Source organism: Ambystoma mexicanum, chromosome 4q (assembly GCF_040938575.1).
Source record: "Ambystoma mexicanum isolate Mex_15411 chromosome 4q, UKY_AmexF1_1, whole genome shotgun sequence".
In the NCBI taxonomy this organism is placed as follows: Eukaryota; Metazoa; Chordata; class Amphibia; order Caudata; family Ambystomatidae; genus Ambystoma; species Ambystoma mexicanum.
The window spans coordinates 434,837,426-434,862,058 of NC_090928.1; the positions used below are offsets into that span (position 1 = coordinate 434,837,426).

Genomic DNA, 24,633 nt, shown 5'->3' on the forward strand with positions numbered 1-24,633 from the left:
TTATAAAACTATGGTGGAAATCAACAATATGCCCTGAAGGAAATGTATTAATTTGTACAGCTGACCAGAAGTGCACTGATGTCATTAGTTCTACAAGTTCCATACAGTCACCCAATCTATCACCTTTTTAAAAAAGGGCAGTTTTCAGCATTCAAGGGTTTATGTCAGTGGTAGAGCGTAGAGGTGCAGTTCAAGAAGTCCCTGTTTCATAACCATATACCCTTTTCAATAGATCCTGTTAAAATGTTTTTCAACCCAATGCACTGTAAGAAACAATAAGATATATCATCATTTCATATACAAAACAATGAACAATTGGGTTTAACCATGCTCTTAGCACAAAATCAACAAACTGCAGTAGAGAAGCAGTTACATTTTGCAGAATTTGTGCATTCGACAAAGGTTTTTTTTCCATGTTCCAAGATCTACATGTGATACGAAATTTATGAATTCTTGCAATGGAAACCTCACTGTATTTTACCAAGGCAGAAAACGGACATCTTGTGTACCCCTTATAGTTATAAGGAGGGTTTGGTGGCTGAAAATGCATTGCTTTGATGGTGATTGCATGTTGCTTCCACTTTGTACATATTACTGAATTAATATAGGTGAACATTTTGGAATGGAGGGTATAGCTCAGTGGTAGAGCATTTGACTGCAGATCAACAGGTTCCTAGTTCAAATCTGGGTGCTCCCTTGTCCAACTGTTTTACCTGTAGAAATCTTTTTTTTAATTAAATAAATTGAAGTAAACATTTACAATCTTAGCATTTTATGTAATGAGCAACACATTTCTACATTTGAAATACTCCTGATCATCACCTGAAACATAGGGTAAACAACATTAAGCTGTTTAGGATTTCTACGTATGATACAAGCTTTGTTTTACATTCACCCACGTTCTACTGGTGTTATTATCAGTTTGAAATAGTCCATTGAAAGCTCATATGAATGTTATAAAACTATGGTGGAAACCAACAATATGCCCTCAAGGAAATGTATTAATTTGTACAGCTGACCAGAAGTGCACTGATGTCATTAGTTCTACAAGTTCCATACAGTCACCCACTCTATCACCTTTTTAATAAAGGGCAGTTTTCAGCATTCAAGGGTTTATGTCAGTGGTAGAGCGTAGGGGTGCAGTTCAAGAAGTCCCTGTTTCATAACCATATACCCTTTTCAATTGATCCTGTTAAAATGTTTTTCAACCCAATGCACTGTAAGAAACAATAAGATATATAATCATTTCATATACAAAACAATGAACAATTGGGTTTAACCATGCTCTTAGCACAAAATCAACAAACTGCAGTAGAGAAGCAGTTACATTTTGCAGAATTTGTGCATTCGACAAAGGTTTTTTTTCCATGTTCCAAGATCTACATGTGATACAAAATTTATGAATTCTTGCAATGGAAACCTCACTGTATTTTACCAAGGCAGAAAACAGACATCTTGTGTACCCCTTATAGTTATAAGGAGGTTTTGGTGGCTGAAAATGCATTGCTTTGATGGTGATTGCATGTTGCTTCCACTTTGTACATATTACTGAATTAATATAGGTGAACATTTTGGAATGGAGGGTATAGCTCAGTGGTAGAGCATTTGACTGCAGATCAACAGGTCCCTAGTTCAAATCTGGGTGCTCCCTTGTCCAACTGTTTTACCTGTAGAAATCTTTTTTTTAATTAAATAAATTGAAGTAAACATTTACAATCTTAGCATTTTATGTAATGAGCAACACATTTCTACATTTGAAATACTCCTGATCATCACCTGAAACATAGGGTAAACAACATTAAGCTGTTTAGGATTTCTACGTATGATACAAGCTTTGTTTTACATTCACCCACGTTCTACTGGTGTTATTATCAGTTTGAAATAGTCCATTGGAAGCTCATATGAATGTTATAAAACTATGGTGGAAATCAACAATATGCCCTGAAGGAAATGTATTAATTTGTACAGCTGACCAGAAGTGCACTGATGTCATTAGTTCTACAAGTTCCATACAGTCACCCAATCTATCACCTTTTTAAAAAAGGGCAGTTTTCAGCATTCAAGGGTTTATGTCAGTGGTAGAGCGTAGAGGTGCAGTTCAAGAAGTCCCTGTTTCATAACCATATACCCTTTTCAATAGATCCTGTTAAAATGTTTTTCAACCCAATGCACTGTAAGAAACAATAAGATATATCATCATTTCATATACAAAACAATGAACAATTGGGTTTAACCATGCTCTTAGCACAAAATCAACAAACTGCAGTAGAGAAGCAGTTACATTTTGCAGAATTTGTGCATTCGACAAAGGTTTTTTTTCCATGTTCCAAGATCTACATGTGATACGAAATTTATGAATTCTTGCAATGGAAACCTCACTGTATTTTACCAAGGCAGAAAACGGACATCTTGTGTACCCCTTATAGTTATAAGGAGGGTTTGGTGGCTGAAAATGCATTGCTTTGATGGTGATTGCATGTTGCTTCCACTTTGTACATATTACTGAATTAATATAGGTGAACATTTTGGAATGGAGGGTATAGCTCAGTGGTAGAGCATTTGACTGCAGATCAACAGGTTCCTAGTTCAAATCTGGGTGCTCCCTTGTCCAACTGTTTTACCTGTAGAAATCTTTTTTTTAATTAAATAAATTGAAGTAAACATTTACAATCTTAGCATTTTATGTAATGAGCAACACATTTCTACATTTGAAATACTCCTGATCATCACCTGAAACATAGGGTAAACAACATTAAGCTGTTTAGGATTTCTACGTATGATACAAGCTTTGTTTTACATTCACCCACGTTCTACTGGTGTTATTATCAGTTTGAAATAGTCCATTGAAAGCTCATATGAATGTTATAAAACTATGGTGGAAACCAACAATATGCCCTCAAGGAAATGTATTAATTTGTACAGCTGACCAGAAGTGCACTGATGTCATTAGTTCTACAAGTTCCATACAGTCACCCAATCTATCACCTTTTTAAAAAAGGGCAGTTTTCAGCATTCAAGGGTTTATGTCAGTGGTAGAGCGTAGGAGTGCAGTTCAAGAAGTCCCTGTTTCATAACCATGTACCCTCTTCAATAGATCCTGTTAAAATGTTTTTCAACCCAATGCACTGTAAGAAACAATAGGATATATCATCATTTCATATGAAAAAACAATGAACAATTGGGTTTAACTATGCTCTTAGGACAAAATCAACAAACTGCATTAGAGAAGCAGTTACGTTTTGCAGAATTTGTGCATTTGACAAACGTTTTTTTTCCATGTTCCAATATCTACATGTGATACGAAATGTATGAATTATTGCAATGGAAACCTCACTGTATTTTACCAAGGCAGATAAAGGACATTGTGTGTACCCCTTATAGTTATAAGGAGGGTTTGGTGGCTGAAAATGCATTGCTTTGATGGTGATTGCATGTTGCTTCAACTTTGTACATATTACTGAATTAATAAAGTTGAACATTTCAGAATTGGGGGTATAGTTCAGTGGTAGAGCATTTGACTGCAGATCAAGAGGTGCTTAGTTCAAATCTGTGTGCCCCCTTGTCCATCTGTTTCACCGTAAAAATATTTTTTTAAATAAATTGAAGAAAACATTCACAATCTTAGCATTTTATGTAATGAGCAACACATTTCTACATTTGAAATACTCCTGATCATCACCTGAAACATAGGGTAAACACCATTAAGCTGTTTAGGATTTCTTCGTATGATACAAGCTGTATTTTACATTCACCCAAGTTCTACTGGTGATATTATCAGTTTGAAATAGTCCATTGGAAGCTCATATGAATGTTATAAAACTGTGGTGGAAACCAATAATATGCCCTTAATGAAATGTATTAATTTGTACAGCTGACCAGAAGTGCACTGATGTCATTAGTTCTACAAGTTCCATACAGTCACCCACTCTATCACCTTTTTAAAAAAGGGCAGTTTTCAGCATTTAAGGGTTTATGTCAGTGGTAGAGCGTAGGAGTGTAGTTCAAGAGATCCCTGTTTCATAACCATATACCCTCTTCAATAGATCCTGTTAAAATGTTTTTCAACCCAATGCACTGTAAGAAACAATAGGATATATCATCATTTCATATACAAAACAATGCACAATTGGGTGTAACTATGCTCTTAGCACAAAATCCAAAAACTGCAGCAGAGAAGCAGTTACGTTTTGCAGAATTTGTGCATTTGACAAAAGTTTTTTTTCCATGTTCCAAGATCTACATGTGATACGAAATGTATGAATTCTTGCACTGGAAACCTCACTGTATTTTACCAAGGCAGATAAAGGACATCGTGTGTACCCCTTATAGTTATGTGGAGGGTTTGGTGGCTGAAAATGCATTGCTTTGATGGTGATTGAATGTTGCTTCCACTTTGTACATATTACTGAATTAATAAAGGTGAACATTTCAGAACTGGGGGTATAGCTCAGTGGTGGAGCACTTAACTACAGATCAAGAAGTCCCTAGTTCAAATCTGGTTGCCCCCTTGTCCAACTGTTTTACCTGTAGAAATATTTTTTTAATTAAATCAATTGAAGAAAACATTTACAATCTTAGCATTTTATGTAATGAGCAACACATTTCTACATTTGAAATACTCCTGATCATCTCCTGAAACATAGGGTAAACACCATGAAGCTGTTTTTGATTTGTTCGTATGATACAAGCTGTGTTTTACATTCACCCAAGTTCTACTGGTGATATTATCAGTTTGAAATAGTCCATTGGAAGCTCATATGAATGTTATAAAACTGTGGTGGAAACCAATAATATGCCCTCAATGAAATGTATTAATTTGTACAGCTGCCCAGAAGTGCACTGATGTCATTAGTTCTACAAGTTCCATACAGTCACCCACTCTATCACCTTTTTTAAAAAGGGCAGTTTTCAGCATTCAAGGGTTTAACTCAGTGGTAGAGCATAGGAGTGCAGTTCAAGAAGTCCCTGTTTCATAACCATGTACCCTCTTCAATAGATCCTGTTAAAATGTTTTTCAACCAAATGCACTGTAAGAAACAAAAGGATATATCATCATTTCATATAAAAAACAATGAACAATTGGGTTTAACTATGCTCTTAGCACAAAATCAACAAACTGCAGTAGAGAAGCAGTTACGTTTTGCAGAATTTGTGCATTTGACAAAAGTTTTTTTTCCATGTTCCAATATCTACATGTGATACGAAATTTATGAATTATTGCAATGGAAACCTCACTGTATTTTACCAAGGCAGATAAAGGACATCGTGTGTACCCCTTATAGTTATAAGGAGGGTTTGGTGGCTGAAATTGCATTGCTTTGATGGTGATTGTATGTTGCTTCTACGTTGAACATATTACTGAATTAATATAGGTGATCATTTCAGACTTGAGTGTATAGCTCAGCGGTAGAGCATTTGACTGCAGATCAAGAGGTCACAAGTTCAAATCTGGGTGCCCCCATTGTCTAACTGTTTTACCTGTAGAAATATTTTTTTAATTAAATAAATTGAAGTAAACATTTACAATCTTAGCATTTTATGTAATGAGCAACACATTTCTACATTTGAAATACTCCTGATCATCACCTGAAACATAGGGTAAACACCATTAAGCTGTTTAGGATTTCTTTGTATGATACAAGCTTTGTTTTACATTCACCCAAGTTCTACTGGTGTTATTATCAGTTTGAAATAGTCCATTGGAAGATCATATGAATGTTATAAAACTGTGGTGGAAACCAATAATATGCCCTCAATGAAATGTATTAATTTGTACAGCTGCCCAGAAGTGCACTGATGTCATTAGTTCTACAAGTTCCATACAGTCACCCACTCTATCACCTTTTTAAAAAAGGGCAGTTTTCAGCATTCAAGGGTTTATGTCAGTGGTAGAGCGTAGGAGTGCAGTTCAAGAAGTTCCTGTTTCATAACCATATACTCTTTTCAATAGATCCTGTTAAAATGTTTTTCAACCCAATGCACTGTAAGAAACAATAAGATATATCATCATTTCATATACAAAACAATGAACAATTGGGTTTAACTATGCTCTTAGCACAACATCAACAAACTGCAGTAGAGAAGCAGTTACATTTTGCAGAATTTGTGCATTTGACAAAGGTTTTTTCCATGTTCCAAGATCTACATGTGATACGAAATGTATGAATTCTTGCAATGGAAACCTCACTGTATTTTACCAAGGCAGATAAAGGACATCCTTCGCACCCCATATACTTATAAGGAGGGTTTGGTGGCTGAAAATGCATTGCTTTGATGGTGATTGCATGTTGCTTCAACTTTGTACATATTACTGAATTAATAAAGTTGAACATTTCAGAAATGGGGGTATCGCTCAGTGGTAGAGCATTTGACTGCAGATCAAAAGCTCCCTAGTTCAAATCTGGGTGCCCTCTTGTCCAACTGTTTTACCTGTAGAAATATTTTTTAAAATAAATTGAAGAAAACATTTACAATCTTAGCATTTTATGTAATGAGCAACACATTGCTACATTTGAAATACACCTGATCATCTCCTGAAACATAGGGTAAACACCATTAAGCTGTTTAGGATTTCTTCGTATGATACAAGCTGTGTTTTACATTCACCCAGGTTCTACTAGTGATATTATCAGTTTGAAATAGTCCAGTGGAAACTCATATGGATGTTATAAAACTGTGGTGGAAACCAATAATATGCCCTCAATGAAATGTATTAATTTGTACAGCTGACCAGAAGTGCACTGATGTCATTAGTTCTACAAGTTCCATACAGTCACCCACTCTATCACCTTTTTAAAAAAGTGCAGTTTTCAGCATTCAAGGGTTTATGTCAGTGGTAGAGCGTAAGAGTGCAGTTCAAGAAGTCCCTGTTTCATAACCATGTACCCTCTTCAATAGATCCTGTTAAAATGTTTTTCAACCAAATGCACTGTAAGAAACACAAGGATATATCATCATTTCATATAAAAAACAATGAACAATTGGATTTAACTATGCTCTTAGCACAAAATCAACAAACTGCAGTAGAGAAGCAGTAACGTTTTGCAGAATTTGTGCATTTGACAAAAGTTTTTTTTCCATGTTCCAATATCTACATGTGATATGAAATTTATGAATTATTGCAATGGAAACCTCACTGTATTTTGCCAAGGCAGATAAAGGACATCGTGTTTACCCCTTGTAGTTATAAGGAGGGTTTGGTGGCTGAAAATCTATTGCTTTAATGGTGATTGCATGTTGCTTCTACTTTGTACATATTACTGAATTAATATAGGTGAACATTTCAGAATTGGGGGTATAGCTCAGTGGTAGAGCATTTGACTGCAGGTCAAGAAGTCCCTCGTCCAAATCTGGGTGCCCCCTTGTCCAACTGTTTTACCTGTAGAAATATGTTTTTAATTAAATAAATTGAAGAAAACATTTACAATCTTAGCATTTTATGTAATGAGCAACACATTTCTACATTTGAAATACTCCTGATCATCTCCTGAAACATAGGGTAAACACCATGAAGCTGTTTTGGATTTTTTCGTATGATACAAGCTGTGTTTTACATTCACCCAAGTTCTACTGGTGATATTATCAGTTTGAAATAGTCCATTGGTAGCTCATATGAATGTTATAAAACTGTGGTGGAAACCAAAAATATGCCCTCAATGAAATGTGTTAATTTGTACAGCTGGCCAGAAGTGCACTGATGTCATTAGTTCTACAAGTTCCATACAGTCACCCACGCTATCACCTTTTTAAAAAAGGGCAGTTTTCAGCATTCAAGGGTTTATGTCAGTGGTACAGCATAGGAGTGCAGTTCAAGAAGTCCCTGTTTCATAACCATATACCCTTTTGAATAGATCCTGTTAAAATGTTTTTCAACCCAATGCACTGTAAGAAACAAAAGATATATCATCATTTCACATACAAAACAATGAACAATTGGGTTTAACTATGCTATTAGCACAAAATCATCAAACTGCAGTAGAGAAGCAGTTACGTTTTGCAGAATTTGTGCATTTGACAAACGTTTTTTTTCCATGTTCCAATATCTACATGTGATACGAAATGTATGAATTATTGCAATGGAAACCTCACTGTATTTTACCAAGGCAGATAAAGGACATTGTGTGTACCCCTTATAGTTATAAGGAGGGTTTGGTGGCTGAAAATGCATTGCTTTGATGGTGATTGCATGTTGCTTCAACTTTGTACATATTACTGAATTAATAAAGTTGAACATTTCAGAATTAGGGGTATAGTTCAGTGGTAGAGCATTTGACTGCAGATCAAGAAGTGCTTAGTTCAAATCTGTGTGCCCCCTTGTCCATCTGTTTCACCTTAAAAATATTTTTTTAAATAAATTGAAGAAAACATTCACAATCTTAGCATTTTATGTAATGAGCAACACATTTCTACATTTGAAATACTCCTGATCATCACCTGAAACATAGGGTAAACACCATTAAGCTGTTTAGGATTTCTTCATATGATACAAGCTGTGTTTTACATTCACCCAAGTTCTACTGGTGATATTATCAGTTTGAAATAGTCCATTGGAAGCTCATATGAATGTTATAAAACTGTGGTGGAAACCAATAATATGCCCTTAACGAAATGTATTAATTTGTACAGCTGACCAGAAGTGCACTGATGTCATTAGTTCTACAAGTTCCATACAGTCACCCACTCTATCACCTTTTTAAAAAAGGGCAGTTTTCAGCATTTAAGGGTTTATGTCAGTGGTAGAGCGTAGGAGTGTAGTTCAAGAGATCCCTGTTTCATAACCATATACCCTCTTCAATAGATCCTGTTAAAATGTTTTTCAACCCAATGCACTGTAAGAAACAATAGGATATATCATCATTTCATATACAAAACAATGAACAATTGGGTTCATCTATGCTCTTAGCACAAAATCAACAAACTGCAGTAGAGAAGCAGTTACGTTTTGCAGAATTTGTGCATTTGACAAAAGTTTTTTTCCATGTTCCAAGATCTACATGTGATACGAAATGTATGAATTCTTGCAATGGAAACCTCACTGTATTTTACCAAGGCAGATAAAGGACATCTTGTGTACCCCTTATAGTTATGTGTAGGGTTTGGTGGCTGAAAATGCATTGCTTTGATGGTGATTGAATGTTGCTTCCACTTTGTACATATTACTGAATTAATAAAGGTGAACATTTCAGAATTGGGGGTATCGCTCAGTGATAGAGCATTTGACTGTAGATCAAGAGGTCCCTAGTTCAAATCGGGGTGCCCTCTTGTCCAACTGTTTTACCTGTAGAAATATTTTTTTAATTACATAAATTGAAGAAAACATTTACAATCCTAGCATTTTATGTAATGAGCAACACATTTCTACATTTGAAATACTCCTGATCATCTCCTGAAACATAGGGTAAACACCATGAAGTTATTTTTGATTTCTTCGTATGATACAAGCTGTGTTTTACATTCACCGAAGTTCTACTGGTGATATTATCAGTTTGAAATAGTCCATTGGAAACTCATATGAATGTTCTAAAACTGTGGTGGAAACCAATAATATTCCCTCAATGAAATGTGTTAATTTGTAGAGCTGGCCAGAAGTGCACTGATGTCATTAGTTCTACAAGTTCCATACAGTCACCCACTCTATCACCTTTTTAAAAAAGGGCAGTTTTCAGCATTCAAGGGTTTATGTCAGTGGTACAGCATAGGAGTGCAGTTCAAGAAGTCCCTGTTTCATAACCATATACCCTTTTGAATAGATCCTGTTAAAATGTTTTTCAACCGAATGCACTGTAAGAAACAAAAGATATATCATCATTTCACATACAAAACAATGAACAATTGGGTTTAACTATGCTCTTAGCACAAAATCAACAAACTGCAGTAGAGAAGCAGTTACGTTTTGCAGAATTTGTGCATTTGACAAAAGTTGTTTTTCCATGTTCCAAGATCTACATGTGATACGAAATGTATGAATTCCTGCAATGGAAACCTCACTGTATTTTACCAAGGCAGATAAAGGACATCTTGTGTACCCCTTAAAGTTATAAGGAGGGTTTGGTGGCTGAAAATGCATTGCTTTGATGGTGATTGCATGTTGCTTCCACTTTGTACATATTACTGAATTAATAAAGGTGAACATTTCAGAACTGGGGCTATAGCTCAGTGGTGGAGCATTTGACTGCAGATCAAGAGGTCGCCAGTTCAAATCTGGGTGCCCCCTTGTCCAACTGTTTTACCTGTAGAAATCTTTTTTTAATTAAATAAATTGAAGTAAAAATGTACAATCTTAGCATTTTATGTAATGAGCAACACATTTATACATTTGAAATACTCCTGATCATCACCTGAAACATAGGGTAAACACCATTAAGCTGTTTAGGATTTCTTCGTATGATACAAGCTGTGTTTTACATTCACCCAAGTTCTTCTGGTGATATTATCAGTTTGAAATAGTCCATTGGAAGCTCATATGAATGTTATAAAACTGTGGTGGAAACCAATAATATGCCCTTAATGAAATGTATTAATTTGTACAGCTGACCAGAAGTGCACTGATGTCATTAGTTCTACAAGTTCCATACAGTCACCCACTCTATCACCTTTTTAAAAAAGGGCAGTTTTCAGCATTCAAGGGTTTATGTCAGTGGTAGAGCGTAGGAGTGCAGTTCAAGAAGTTCCTGTTTCATAACCATATACCGTTTTCAATAGATCCTGTTAAAATGTTTTTCAACCCAATGCACTCTAAGAAACAATAAGATATATCAACATTTCATATACAAAACAATGCACAATGGTGTTTAACTATGCTCTTAGCACAAAATCAAAAAACTGCAGTAGAGAAGCAGTTACATTTTGTAGAATTTGTGCATTTGACAAATGTTTTTTTTTCCATGTTCCAAGATCTACGTGTGATACGAAATTTATGAATTCTTGCAATGGAAACCTCACTGTATTTTACCAAGGCAGAAAACGGACATCTTGTGTACCCCTTATAGTTATAAGGAGGGTTTGGTGGCTGAAAATGCATTGCTTTGATGGTGATTGCATGTTGCTTCCACTTTGTACATATTACTGAATTAATATAGGTAAACATTTTGGAATGGAGGGTATAGCTCAGTGGTAGAGCATTTGACTGCAGATCAACAGGTCCCTAGTTCAAATCTGGATGCTCCCTTGTCCAACTGTTTTACCTGTAGAAATCTTTTTTTTAATTAAATAAATTGAAGTAAACATTTACAATCTTAGCATTTTATGTAATGAGCAACACATTTCTACATTTGAAATACTCCTGATCATCACCTGAAACATAGGGTAAACAACATTAAGCTGTTTAGGATTTCTTCGTATGATACAAGCTTTGTTTTACATTCACCCACGTTCTACTGGTGTTATTATCAGTTTGAAATAGTCCATTGGAAGCTCATATGAATGTTATAAAACTGTGGTGGAAACCAACAATATGCCCTCAAGGAAATGTATTAATTTGTACAGCTGACCAGAAGTGCACTGATGTCATTAGTTCTACAAGTTCCATACAGTCACCCAATCTATCACCTTTTTAAAAAAGGGCAGTTTTCAGCATTCAAGGGTTTATGTCAGTGGTAGAGCGTAGGAGTGCAGTTCAAGAAGTCCCTGTTTCATAACCATATACCCTCTTCAATAGATCCTGTTAAAATGTTTTTCACCCCAATGCACTGTAAGAAACAATAAGATATATCACCATTTCATATACAAAACAATGAACAATTGGGTTTAACTATGCTCTTAGCACAAAATCAACAAACTGCAGTAGAGAAGCAGTTACGTTTTGCAGAATTTGTGCATTTGACAAAAGTTTTTTTCCATGTTCCAAGATCTACATGTGATACGAAATTTATGAATTCTTGCAATGGAAACCTCACTGTGTTTTACCAAGGCAGATAAATGACATCTTGTGTACCCCTTATAGTTATAAGGAGGGTTTGGTGGCTGAAAATGCATTGCTTTGATGGTGATTGCATGTTGCTTCCACTTTGTACATATTACTGAATTAAGAAAGGTGAACGTTTCAGAACTGGGGGTATAGCTCAGTGGTGGAGCATTTGACTGCAGATCAAGAGGTCGCCAGTTCAAATCTGGTTGCCCCCTTGTCAAACTGTTCTACCTGTAGAAATGTTTTTTTAATTAAATAAATTGAAGTAAAAATGTACAATCTTAGCATCTACATTTGAAATACTCCTGATCATCACCTGAAACATAGGGTAAACACCATTAAGCTGTTTAGGATTTCTTCGTATGATACAAGCTGTGTTTTACATTCACCCAAGTTCTACTGGTGATATTATCAGTTTGAAATAGTCCATTGGAAGCTCATATGAATGTTATAAAACTGTGGTGGAAACCAATAATATGCCCTTAACGAAATGTATTAATTTGTACAGCTGACCAGAAGTGCACTGATGTCATTAGTTCTACAAGTTCCATACAGTCACCCACTCTATCACCTTTTTAAAAAAGGGCAGTTTTCAGCATTTAAGGGTTTATGTCAGTGGTAGAGCGTAGGAGTGTAGTTCAAGAGATCCCTGTTTCATAACCATATACCCTCTTCAATAGATCCTGTTAAAATGTTTTTCAACCCAATGCACTGTAAGAAACAATAGGATATATCATCATTTCATATACAAAACAATGAACAATTGGGTTCATCTATGCTCTTAGCACAAAATCAACAAACTGCAGTAGAGAAGCAGTTACGTTTTGCAGAATTTGTGCATTTGACAAAAGTTTTTTTCCATGTTCCAAGATCTACATGTGATACGAAATGTATGAATTCTTGCAATGGAAACCTCACTGTATTTTACCAAGGCAGATAAAGGACATCTTGTGTACCCCTTATAGTTATGTGTAGGGTTTGGTGGCTGAAAATGCATTGCTTTGATGGTGATTGAATGTTGCTTCCACTTTGTACATATTACTGAATTAATAAAGGTGAACATTTCAGAATTGGGGGTATCGCTCAGTGATAGAGCATTTGACTGTAGATCAAGAGGTCCCTAGTTCAAATCGGGGTGCCCTCTTGTCCAACTGTTTTACCTGTAGAAATATTTTTTTAATTACATAAATTGAAGAAAACATTTACAATCCTAGCATTTTATGTAATGAGCAACACATTTCTACATTTGAAATACTCCTGATCATCTCCTGAAACATAGGGTAAACACCATGAAGTTATTTTTGATTTCTTCGTATGATACAAGCTGTGTTTTACATTCACCGAAGTTCTACTGGTGATATTATCAGTTTGAAATAGTCCATTGGAAACTCATATGAATGTTCTAAAACTGTGGTGGAAACCAATAATATTCCCTCAATGAAATGTGTTAATTTGTAGAGCTGGCCAGAAGTGCACTGATGTCATTAGTTCTACAAGTTCCATACAGTCACCCACTCTATCACCTTTTTAAAAAAGGGCAGTTTTCAGCATTCAAGGGTTTATGTCAGTGGTACAGCATAGGAGTGCAGTTCAAGAAGTCCCTGTTTCATAACCATATACCCTTTTGAATAGATCCTGTTAAAATGTTTTTCAACCGAATGCACTGTAAGAAACAAAAGATATATCATCATTTCACATACAAAACAATGAACAATTGGGTTTAACTATGCTCTTAGCACAAAATCAACAAACTGCAGTAGAGAAGCAGTTACGTTTTGCAGAATTTGTGCATTTGACAAAAGTTGTTTTTCCATGTTCCAAGATCTACATGTGATACGAAATGTATGAATTCCTGCAATGGAAACCTCACTGTATTTTACCAAGGCAGATAAAGGACATCTTGTGTACCCCTTAAAGTTATAAGGAGGGTTTGGTGGCTGAAAATGCATTGCTTTGATGGTGATTGCATGTTGCTTCCACTTTGTACATATTACTGAATTAATAAAGGTGAACATTTCAGAACTGGGGCTATAGCTCAGTGGTGGAGCATTTGACTGCAGATCAAGAGGTCGCCAGTTCAAATCTGGGTGCCCCCTTGTCCAACTGTTTTACCTGTAGAAATCTTTTTTTAATTAAATAAATTGAAGTAAAAATATACAATCTTAGCATTTTATGTAATGAGCAACACATTTATACATTTGAAATACTCCTGATCATCACCTGAAACATAGGGTAAACACCATTAAGCTGTTTAGGATTTCTTCGTATGATACAAGCTGTGTTTTACATTCACCCAAGTTCTTCTGGTGATATTATCAGTTTGAAATAGTCCATTGGAAGCTCATATGAATGTTATAAAACTGTGGTGGAAACCAATAATATGCCCTTAATGAAATGTATTAATTTGTACAGCTGACCAGAAGTGCACTGATGTCATTAGTTCTACAAGTTCCATACAGTCACCCACTCTATCACCTTTTTAAAAAAGGGCAGTTTTCAGCATTCAAGGGTTTATGTCAGTGGTAGAGCGTAGGAGTGCAGTTCAAGAAGTTCCTGTTTCATAACCATATACCGTTTTCAATAGATCCTGTTAAAATGTTTTTCAACCCAATGCACTCTAAGAAACAATAAGATATATCAACATTTCATATACAAAACAATGCACAATGGTGTTTAACTATGCTCTTAGCACAAAATCAAAAAACTGCAGTAGAGAAGCAGTTACATTTTGTAGAATTTGTGCATTTGACAAATGTTTTTTTTTCCATGTTCCAAGATCTACGTGTGATACGAAATTTATGAATTCTTGCAATGGAAACCTCACTGTATTTTACCAAGGCAGAAAACGGACATCTTGTGTACCCCTTATAGTTATAAGGAGGGTTTGGTGGCTGAAAATGCATTGCTTTGATGGTGATTGCATGTTGCTTCCACTTTGTACATATTACTGAATTAATATAGGTAAACATTTTGGAATGGAGGGTATAGCTCAGTGGTAGAGCATTTGACTGCAGATCAACAGGTCCCTAGTTCAAATCTGGATGCTCCCTTGTCCAACTGTTTTACCTGTAGAAATCTTTTTTTTAATTAAATAAATTGAAGTAAACATTTACAATCTTAGCATTTTATGTAATGAGCAACACATTTCTACATTTGAAATACTCCTGATCATCACCTGAAACATAGGGTAAACAACATTAAGCTGTTTAGGATTTCTTCGTATGATACAAGCTTTGTTTTACATTCACCCACGTTCTACTGGTGTTATTATCAGTTTGAAATAGTCCATTGGAAGCTCATATGAATGTTATAAAACTGTGGTGGAAACCAACAATATGCCCTCAAGGAAATGTATTAATTTGTACAGCTGACCAGAAGTGCACTGATGTCATTAGTTCTACAAGTTCCATACAGTCACCCAATCTATCACCTTTTTAAAAAAGGGCAGTTTTCAGCATTCAAGGGTTTATGTCAGTGGTAGAGCGTAGGAGTGCAGTTCAAGAAGTCCCTGTTTCATAACCATATACCCTCTTCAATAGATCCTGTTAAAATGTTTTTCACCCCAATGCACTGTAAGAAACAATAAGATATATCACCATTTCATATACAAAACAATGAACAATTGGGTTTAACTATGCTCTTAGCACAAAATCAACAAACTGCAGTAGAGAAGCAGTTACGTTTTGCAGAATTTGTGCATTTGACAAAAGTTTTTTTCCATGTTCCAAGATCTACATGTGATACGAAATTTATGAATTCTTGCAATGGAAACCTCACTGTGTTTTACCAAGGCAGATAAATGACATCTTGTGTACCCCTTATAGTTATAAGGAGGGTTTGGTGGCTGAAAATGCATTGCTTTGATGGTGATTGCATGTTGCTTCCACTTTGTACATATTACTGAATTAAGAAAGGTGAACGTTTCAGAACTGGGGGTATAGCTCAGTGGTGGAGCATTTGACTGCAGATCAAGAGGTCGCCAGTTCAAATCTGGTTGCCCCCTTGTCAAACTGTTCTACCTGTAGAAATGTTTTTTTAATTAAATAAATTGAAGTAAAAATGTACAATCTTAGCATCTACATTTGAAATACTCCTGATCATCACCTGAAACATAGGGTAAACACCATTAAGCTGTTTAGGATTTCTTCGTATGATACAAGCTGTGTTTTACATTCACCCAAGTTCTACTGGTGATATTATCAGTTTGAAATAGTCCATTGGAAGCTCATATGAATGTTATAAAACTGTGGTGGAAACCAATAATATGCCCTTAATGAAATGTATTAATTTGTACAGCTGACCAGAAGTGCACTGATGTCATTAGTTCTACAAGTTCCATACAGTCACCCACTCTATCACCTTTTTAAAAAAGGGCAGTTTTCAGCATTTAAGGGTTTATGTCAGTGGTAGAGCGTAGGAGTGTAGTTCAAGAGATCCCTGTTTCATAACCATATACCCTCTTCAATAGATCCTGTTAAAATGTTTTTCAACCCAATGCACTGTAAGAAACAATAGGATATATCATCATTTCATATACAAAACAATGCACAATTGGGTTTAACTATGCTCTTAGCACAAAATCAAAAAACTGCAGCAGAGAAGCAGTTACATTTTGCAGAATTTGTGCATTTGACAAAAGTTTTTTTTCCATGTTCCAAGATCTACATGTGATACGAAATTTATGAATTCTTGCAATGGAAACCTCACTGTGTTTTACCAAGGCAGATAAAGGACATCTTGTGTACCCCTTATAGTTATAAGGAGGGTTTGGTGGCTGAAAATGCATTGCTTTGATGGTGATTGCATGTTGCTTGCACTTTGTACATATTACTGAATAAATAAAGGTGAACATTTCAGAATTGGGGGTATCGCTCAGTGGTAGAGCATTTGACTGCATATCAAGAGGTCCCTAGTTCAAATCGGGGTGCCCTCTTGTCCAACTGTTTTACCTGTAGAAATATTTTTTTAAATAAATTGAAGAAAACATTTACAATCTTAGCATTTTATGTAATGAGCAACACATTTCTACATTTGAAATACTCCTGATCATCTCCTGAAACATAGGGTAAACACCATGAAGTTATTTTTGATTTCTTCGTATGATACAAGCTGTGTTTTACATTCACCCAAGTTCTACTAGTGATATTATCAGTTTGAAATAGTCCATTGGAAACTCATATGAATGTTCTAAAACTGTGGTGGAAACCAATAATATGCCCTCAATGAAATGTGTTAATTTGTACAGCTGGCCAGAAGTGCACTGATGTCATTAGTTCTACAAGTTCCATACAGTCACCCACTCTATCACCTTTTTAAAAAAGGGCAGTTTTCAGCATTCAAGGGTTTATGTCAGTGGTACAGCATAGGAGTGCAGTTCAAGAAGTCCCTGTTTCATAACCATATACCCTTTTGAATAGATCCTGTTAAAATGTTTTTCAACCCAATGCACTGTAAGAAACAAAAGATATATCATCATTTCACATACAAAACAATGAACAATTGGGGTTAACTATGCTCTTAGCACAAAATCAACAAACTGCAGTAGAGAAGCAGTTACGTTTTGCAGAATTTGTGCATTTGACAAAAGTTGTTTTTCCATGTTCCAAGATCTACATGTGATACGAAATGTATGAATTCCTGCAATGGAAACCTCACTGTATTTTACCAAGGCAGATAAAGGACATCTTGTGTACCCCTTATACTTATAAGGAGGGTTTGGTGGCTGAACATGCATTGCTTTGATGGTGATTGCATGTTGCTTCCACTTTTTACATATTACTGAATTAATAAAGGTGAACATTTCAGAACTGGGGGTATAGCTCAGTGGTGGAGCACTTGACTACAGATCAAGAAGTCCCTAGTTCAAATCTGGTTGCCCCCTTGTCCAACTGTTTTACCTGTAGAAATATTTTTTTAATTAAATCAATTGAAGAAAACATTTACAATCTTAGCATTTTATGTAATGAGCAACACATTTCTACATGTGAAATACTCCTGATCATCTCCTGAAACATAGGGTAAACACCATTAAGCTGTTTAGGATTTCTTCATATGATACAAGCTGTGTTGTACATTCACCCAAGTTCTACTGGTGTTATTATCAGTTTGAAATAATCCATTGGAAGCTCATATGAATGTTATAAAACTGTGGTGGAAACCAATAATATGCCCTTAATGAAATGTATTAATTTGTACAGCTGACCAGAAGTGCACTGATGTCATTAGTTCTACAAGTTCCATACAGTCACCCACTCTATCACCTTTTTAAAAAAGGGCAGTTTTCAGCATTCAAGGGTTTATGTCAGTGGTAGAGCGTAGGAGTGTAGTTCAAGAAGTTCCTGTTTCATAACCATATACTCTTTTCAATAGATCCTGTTAAAATGTTTTTCAACCCAATGCACTGTAAGAAACAATAAGATATATCATCATTTCATATACAAAACAATGAACAATTTGTTTTAACTATGCTCTTAGCACAAAATCAACAAACTGCAGTAGAGAAGCAGTTACATTTTGCGGAATTTGTGCATTTGACAAAGGTTTTTTTTCCATGTTCCAAGATCTACATGTGATACGAAATGTATGAATTCTTGCAATGGAAACCTCACTGTATTTCAGATAAAGGACATCGTGTGTACCCCTTATAGTTATAAGGAGGGTTTGGTGGCTGAAAATGCATTGCTTTGATGGTGATTGCATGTAGCTTCTACTTTGTACATATTACTGAATTAATATAGGTGAACATTTCAGAATTGGGGGAATAGCTCAGCGGTAGAGAATTTGACTGCAGATCAAGAGGTCCCTAGTTCAAATCTGGGTGCCCCCTTTTCCAACTGTTTTACCTGTAGAAATATTGTTTTAATTTCAATAAATTGAAGTAAACATTTACAATCTTAGCATTTTGTGTAATGAGCAAAACATTTCTACATTTGAAATACTTCTGATCATCACCTGAAACATAGGGTAAACACCATTAAGCTGTTTAGGATTTCTTCGTATGATACAAGCTGTGTTTTACATTCACCCAAGTTCTACTGGTGTTATTATCAGTTTGAAATAGTCCATTGGAAGCTCATATGAATGTTATAAAACTGTGGTGGAAACCAATAATATGCCCTCAATGAAATGTATTAATTTGTACAGCTGCCCAGAAGTGCACTGATGTCATTAGTTCTACAAGTTCCATACAGTCACCCACTCTATCACCTTTTTAAAAAAGGGCAGTTTTCAGCATTCAAGGGTTTATGTCAGTGGTAGAGCGTAGGAGTGCAGTTCAAGAAGTTCCTGTTTCATAACCATATACTCTTTTCAATAGATCCTGTTAAAATGTTTTTCAACCCAATGCACTGTAAGAAACAATAAGATATATCATCATTTCATATACAAAACAATGAACAATTTGTTTTAACTATGCTCTTAGCACAAAATCAACAAACTGCAGTAGAGAAGCAGTTCCTTTTTGCCGAATTTGTGCATTTGACAAAAGTTTTTTTTCCATGTTCCAATATCTACATGTGATACGAAATTTATGAATTATTGCAATGGAAACCTCACTGTATTTTACCAAGGCAGATAAAGGACATCGTGTGTACCCCTTATAGTTATAAGGAGGGTTTGGTGGCTGAAAATGCATTGCTTTGATGGTGATTGTATGTTGCTTCTACGTTGTACATATTACTGAATTAATTTAGGTGAACATTTCAGACTTGAGGGTATCGCTCAGTGGTAGAGCATTTGACTATAGATCAAGAGGTCCCTAGTTCAAATCTGGGTGCCCCCTTGTCTAACCGTTTTACCTGTAGAAATATTTTTTTAATTAAATAAATTGAAGAAAACATTTACAATTTTAGCATTTTATGTAATGAGCAACACATTTCTACATTTAAAATGCTCCTGATCATCACCTGAAACATAGGGTAAACACCATTAAGCTGTTTAGGATTTCTTCGTATGATACAAGCTGTGTTTTACATTCACCCAAGTTCTACTGGTGATATTATCAGTTTGAATTAGTCCATTGGAAGCTCATATGAATGTTATAAAACTGTGGTGGAAACCAATAATATGCCCTTAATGAAATGTATTAATTTGTACAGCTGACCAGAAGTGCACTGATGTCATTACTTCTACAAGTTCCATACAGTCACCCACTCTATCACCTTTTTAAAAAAAGGGCAGTTTTCAGCATTCAAGGGTTTATGTCAGTGGTAGAGCGTAGGAGTGCAGTTCAAGAAGTCCCTGTTTCATAACCATATACCCTGTTCAATAGATCTTGTTAAAATGTTTTTCAACCCAATGCACTGTAAGAAACAATAGGATATATCATCATTTCATATAAAAAACAATGAACAATTGGGTTTAACTATGCTCTTAGCACAAAATCAACAAACTGCAGTAGAGAAGCAGTTACGTTTTGCAGAATTTGTGCATTTGACAAAACTTTTTTTTCCATGTTCCAATATCTACATGTGATATGAAATTTATGAATTCTTGCAATGGAAACCTCACTGTATTTTACAAAGGCAGATAAAGGACATCGTGTTTACCCCTTGTAGTTATAAGGAGGGTTTGGTGGCTGAAAATCTATTGCTTTAATGGTGATTGCATGTTGCTTCTACTTTGTACATATTACTGAATTAATATAGGTGAAGATTTCAGAATTGGGGGTATAGCTCAGTGGTAGAGCGTTTGACTGCAGGTCAAGAGGTCCATAGTTCAAATCTGGGTGCCCCCTTGTCCAACTGTTTTACCTGTAGAAATATGTTTTTAATTAAATAAATTGAAGTAAACATTTACAATCTTAGCATTTTATGTAATAAGCAACACATTTCTACATTTGAAATACTCCTGATAATCACCTGAAACATAGGGTAAACACCATTAAGCTGTTTAGGATTTCTTCATATGATACAAGCTGTGTTGTACATTCACCCAAGTTCTACTGGTGATATGATCAGTTTGAAATAGTCCTTTGGAAGCTCATATGAATGTTATAAAACTGTGGTGGAAACCAATAATATTCCCTTAATGAAATGTATTAATTTGTACAGCTGACCAGAAGTGCACTGATGTCATTAGTTCTACAAGTTCCATACAGTCACCCACTCTATCACCTTTTTAAAAAAGGGCAGTTTTCAGCATTCAAGGGTTTATGTCAGTGGTAGAGCGTAGGAGTGCAGTTCAAGAAGTCCCTGTTTCATAACCATATACCCTTTTCAATAGATCCTGTTAAAATGTTTTTCAACCCAATGCACTCTAAGAAACAATAGGATATATCATCATTTCATATAAAAAACAATGAACAAGTGGGTTTAACTATGCTCTTAGCACAAAATCAACAAACTGCAGTAGAGAAGCAGTTACGTTTTGCAGAATTTGTGCATTTGACATTTTTTTTTTTCCATGTTACAATATCTACATGTGATACGAAATGTATGAATTCTTGCAATGGAAACCTCACTGTATTTTACCAAGGCAGATAAAGGACATCCTTCGCACCCTTTATAGTTATAAGGAGGGTTTGGTGGCTGAAAATGCATTGCTTTGATGGTGATTGCATGTTGCTTCTACTTTGTACATATTACTGAATTAATATAGGTAAACGTTTCAGAATTGGGGGTATAGCTCAGCGGTAGAGCATTTGACTGCAGCTCAAGAGGTCCCTAGTTCAAATTTGGGTGCCCCCTTATCCAACTGTTTTACCTGTAGAAATATTTTTTTAATTAAATAAATTGAAGTAAACATTGACAATCTTAGCATTTTATGTAATGAGAAACACATTTCTACATTTTAAATACTCCTGATCATCACCTGAATCATAGGGTAAACACCATTAAGCTGTTTAGGATTTCTTCGTATGATACAAGCTGTGTTTTACATTCACCCAAGTTCTACTGGTGATATTATCAGTTTGAAATAGTCCATTGGAAGCTGATATGAATGTTATAAAACTGTGGTGGAAACCAATAATATGCCCTTAATGAAATGTATTAATTTGTACAGCTGACCAGAAGTGCACTGATGTCATTAGTTCTACAAGTTCCATACAGTCACCCAATCTATCACCTTTTTAAAAAAGGGCAGTTTTCAGCATTCAAGGGTTTATGTCAGTGGTAGAGCGTAGGAGTGTAGTTCAAGAAGTCCCTGTTTCATAACCATGTACCCTCTTCAATAGATCCTGTTAAAATGTTTTTCAACCCAATGCACTGTAAGAAACAATAGGCTATATCATCATTTCATATAAAAAACAATGAACAATTGGGTTAATCTATGGTCTTAGCACAAAATCAACAAACTGCAGTAGAGAAGCAGTTACGTTTTGCAGAATTTGTGCATTTGACAAAAGTTTTTTTCAATGTTCCAAGATCTACATGTGATACGAAATGTATGAATTCTTGCAATGGAAACCTCACTGTATTTTACCAAGGCAGATAAAGGACATCGTGTGTACCCCTTATAGTTATAAGGAGGGTTTGGTGGCTGAAAATGCATTGCTTTGATGGTGATTGCATGTTGCTTGCACTTTGTACATATTACTGAATTGATAAAGGTGAACACATCAAAACTGGGGGTATAGCTCAGTGGTAGCTCATTTGACTGTAAATAAGAGGTCCCTAGTTCAAATCTGGGTGCCCTCTTGTCCAACTGTTTTACCTGTAGAAATATTTTTTTAATTAAATAAATTGAAGAAAACATTTACAATCTTAGCATTTTATGTAATGAGCAACACATTTCTACATTTGAAATACTCCTGCTCATCTCCTCAAACATAGGGTAAACACCATGAAGCTGTTGTGGATTTTTTCGTATGATACAAGCTGTGTTTTACATTCACCCAAGTTCTACTGGTGATATTATCAGTTTGCAATAGTCCATTGGAAGCTCATATGAATGTTATAAAACTGTGGTGGAAACCAATAATATGCCCTCAATGAAATGTGTTAATTTGTATAGCTGACCAGAAGTGCACTGATGTCATTAGTTCTACAAGTTCCATACAGTCACCCACTCTATCACCTTTTTAAAAAAGGGCAGTTTTCAGCATTCAAGGGTTTATGTCAGTGGTAGAGCGTAGGAGTGCAGTTCAAGAAGTCCCTGTTTCATAACCATATACCCTTTTCAATAGATCCTGTTAAAATGTTTTTCAACCCAATGCACTCTAAGAAACAATAAGATATATCACCATTTCATATACAAAACAATGAGCAATTGGGTTTAACTATGCTCTTAGCACAAAATCAACAAACTGCAGTAGAGAAGCAGTTACATTTTGCAGAATTTGTGCATTTGCCAAAAGTTTTTTTTCCATGTTCCAAGATCTACATGTGATACGAAATTTATGAATTCTTGCAATGGAAACCTCACTGTGTTTTACCAAGGCAGATAAAGGACATCTTGTGTACCCCTTATAGTTGTTATAAGGAGGGTTTGGTGGCTGAAAATGCATTGCTTTGATGGTGATTGCATGTTGCTTGCACTTTGTACATATTACTGAATAAATAAAGGTGAACATTTCAGACCTGGGGGTATAGCTCAGTGGTAGAGCATTTGACTGCAGATCAAGAGGTCCCTAGTTCAAATCTGGGTGCCCCCTTGTCCAACTGTTTTACCTGTAGAAATATTTTTTTTAATTAAATAAATTGAAGAACACATTTACAATCTTAGCATTTTATGAAATGAGCAACACATTTCTACATTTGAAATACTCCTGATCATCTCGTGAAACACAGGGTAAACACCATGAAACTGTTTAGGATTTCTTCGTATGATACATGCTGTGTATTACCTTCACCCAAGTTCTACTGGTGATATTATCAGTTTGAAATAGTCCATTGTAAGCGCATATGAATGTTATAAAACTGTGGCGGAAACCAATAATATGCCCTTAATGAAATATATTAATTTGTACAGCTGCCCAGAAGTGCACTGATGTCATTAGTTCTACAAGTTCCATACAGTCACCCACTCTATCACTTTTTTTTAAAAAAGGGCAGTTTTCAGCATTCAAGGGTTTATGTCAGTGGTAGAGGGTAGGAGTGCAGTTCAAGAAGTCCCTGTTTCATAACCATATACCCTCTTCAATAGATCCTGTTAAAATGTTTTTCAACCCAATGCACTGTAAGAAACAATAGGATATATCTGTCACGCTCACCTGATTCCCACGGAGGCGCAGGTCTGGCTTCGAGTGCTGATGCTTCTTCAATGGTGAAGCGCAGGACTCTGATGATGCACAGGAAGGGCCCCTCTACTCTGGCTTTTCTGGCTCGCAGGAATATTCCCCTGTGCGTGAAAAGGGAGTATTACCTACTGACGGAATAATGCTCAAGCCTCCCACTCCCTTCCAACCCTCCTCGATACCCTTCCACGATTCCCTGTGAAGTCTCACCTTAGGGTCTGGAAGGATGAGTTCTCCATCCTGCTTCTGATGCAGGGGCGCGTTGAAACCCAGTTACTTCACTGGATTGAGGTTTGATGGGAGTTCAAAATAAGCTTGACTATTCAGGTGAGGCGCTGTAAGAGTTCTGTTGCAAATTCAAAAGTTCAAGCTTAATAATAATGTTCATTGTCTTATTGCAGCAAGCGCTAATGCTTATGTCTTTTTCCCCTTAGGGGCCGGGGTTCGGAATGCCGGAGATATGGCGCCGACCCGAAGTGTAAGTTCTGGATGAGCATTCAGGTAATGTCTTTGCATTCGCTCATTCAATGTCTTTGTCTTTTTTCCCCATTGG

The 24,633-nt window shown here is 35.8% G+C and overlaps 3 non-coding genes across 3 annotated transcripts; all 3 read left to right on the forward strand.

Moving 5' to 3' along the window:
- The first annotated feature begins 17,714 nt into the window (after positions 1-17,714).
- TRNAC-ACA (transfer RNA cysteine (anticodon ACA)) lies at positions 17,715-17,786 on the forward strand. Its single transcript has one exon. It is a non-coding gene; the product is annotated as a tRNA-Cys (tRNA).
- Positions 17,787-19,613: 1,827 nt separating this feature from the next.
- TRNAY-AUA (transfer RNA tyrosine (anticodon AUA)) lies at positions 19,614-19,685 on the forward strand. The gene has a single exon. It is a non-coding gene; the product is annotated as a tRNA-Tyr (tRNA).
- A 3,741-nt stretch (positions 19,686-23,426) lies between these two features.
- TRNAC-GCA (transfer RNA cysteine (anticodon GCA)) lies at positions 23,427-23,498 on the forward strand. The gene has a single exon. It is a non-coding gene; the product is annotated as a tRNA-Cys (tRNA).
- Positions 23,499-24,633: the final 1,135 nt, after the last annotated feature.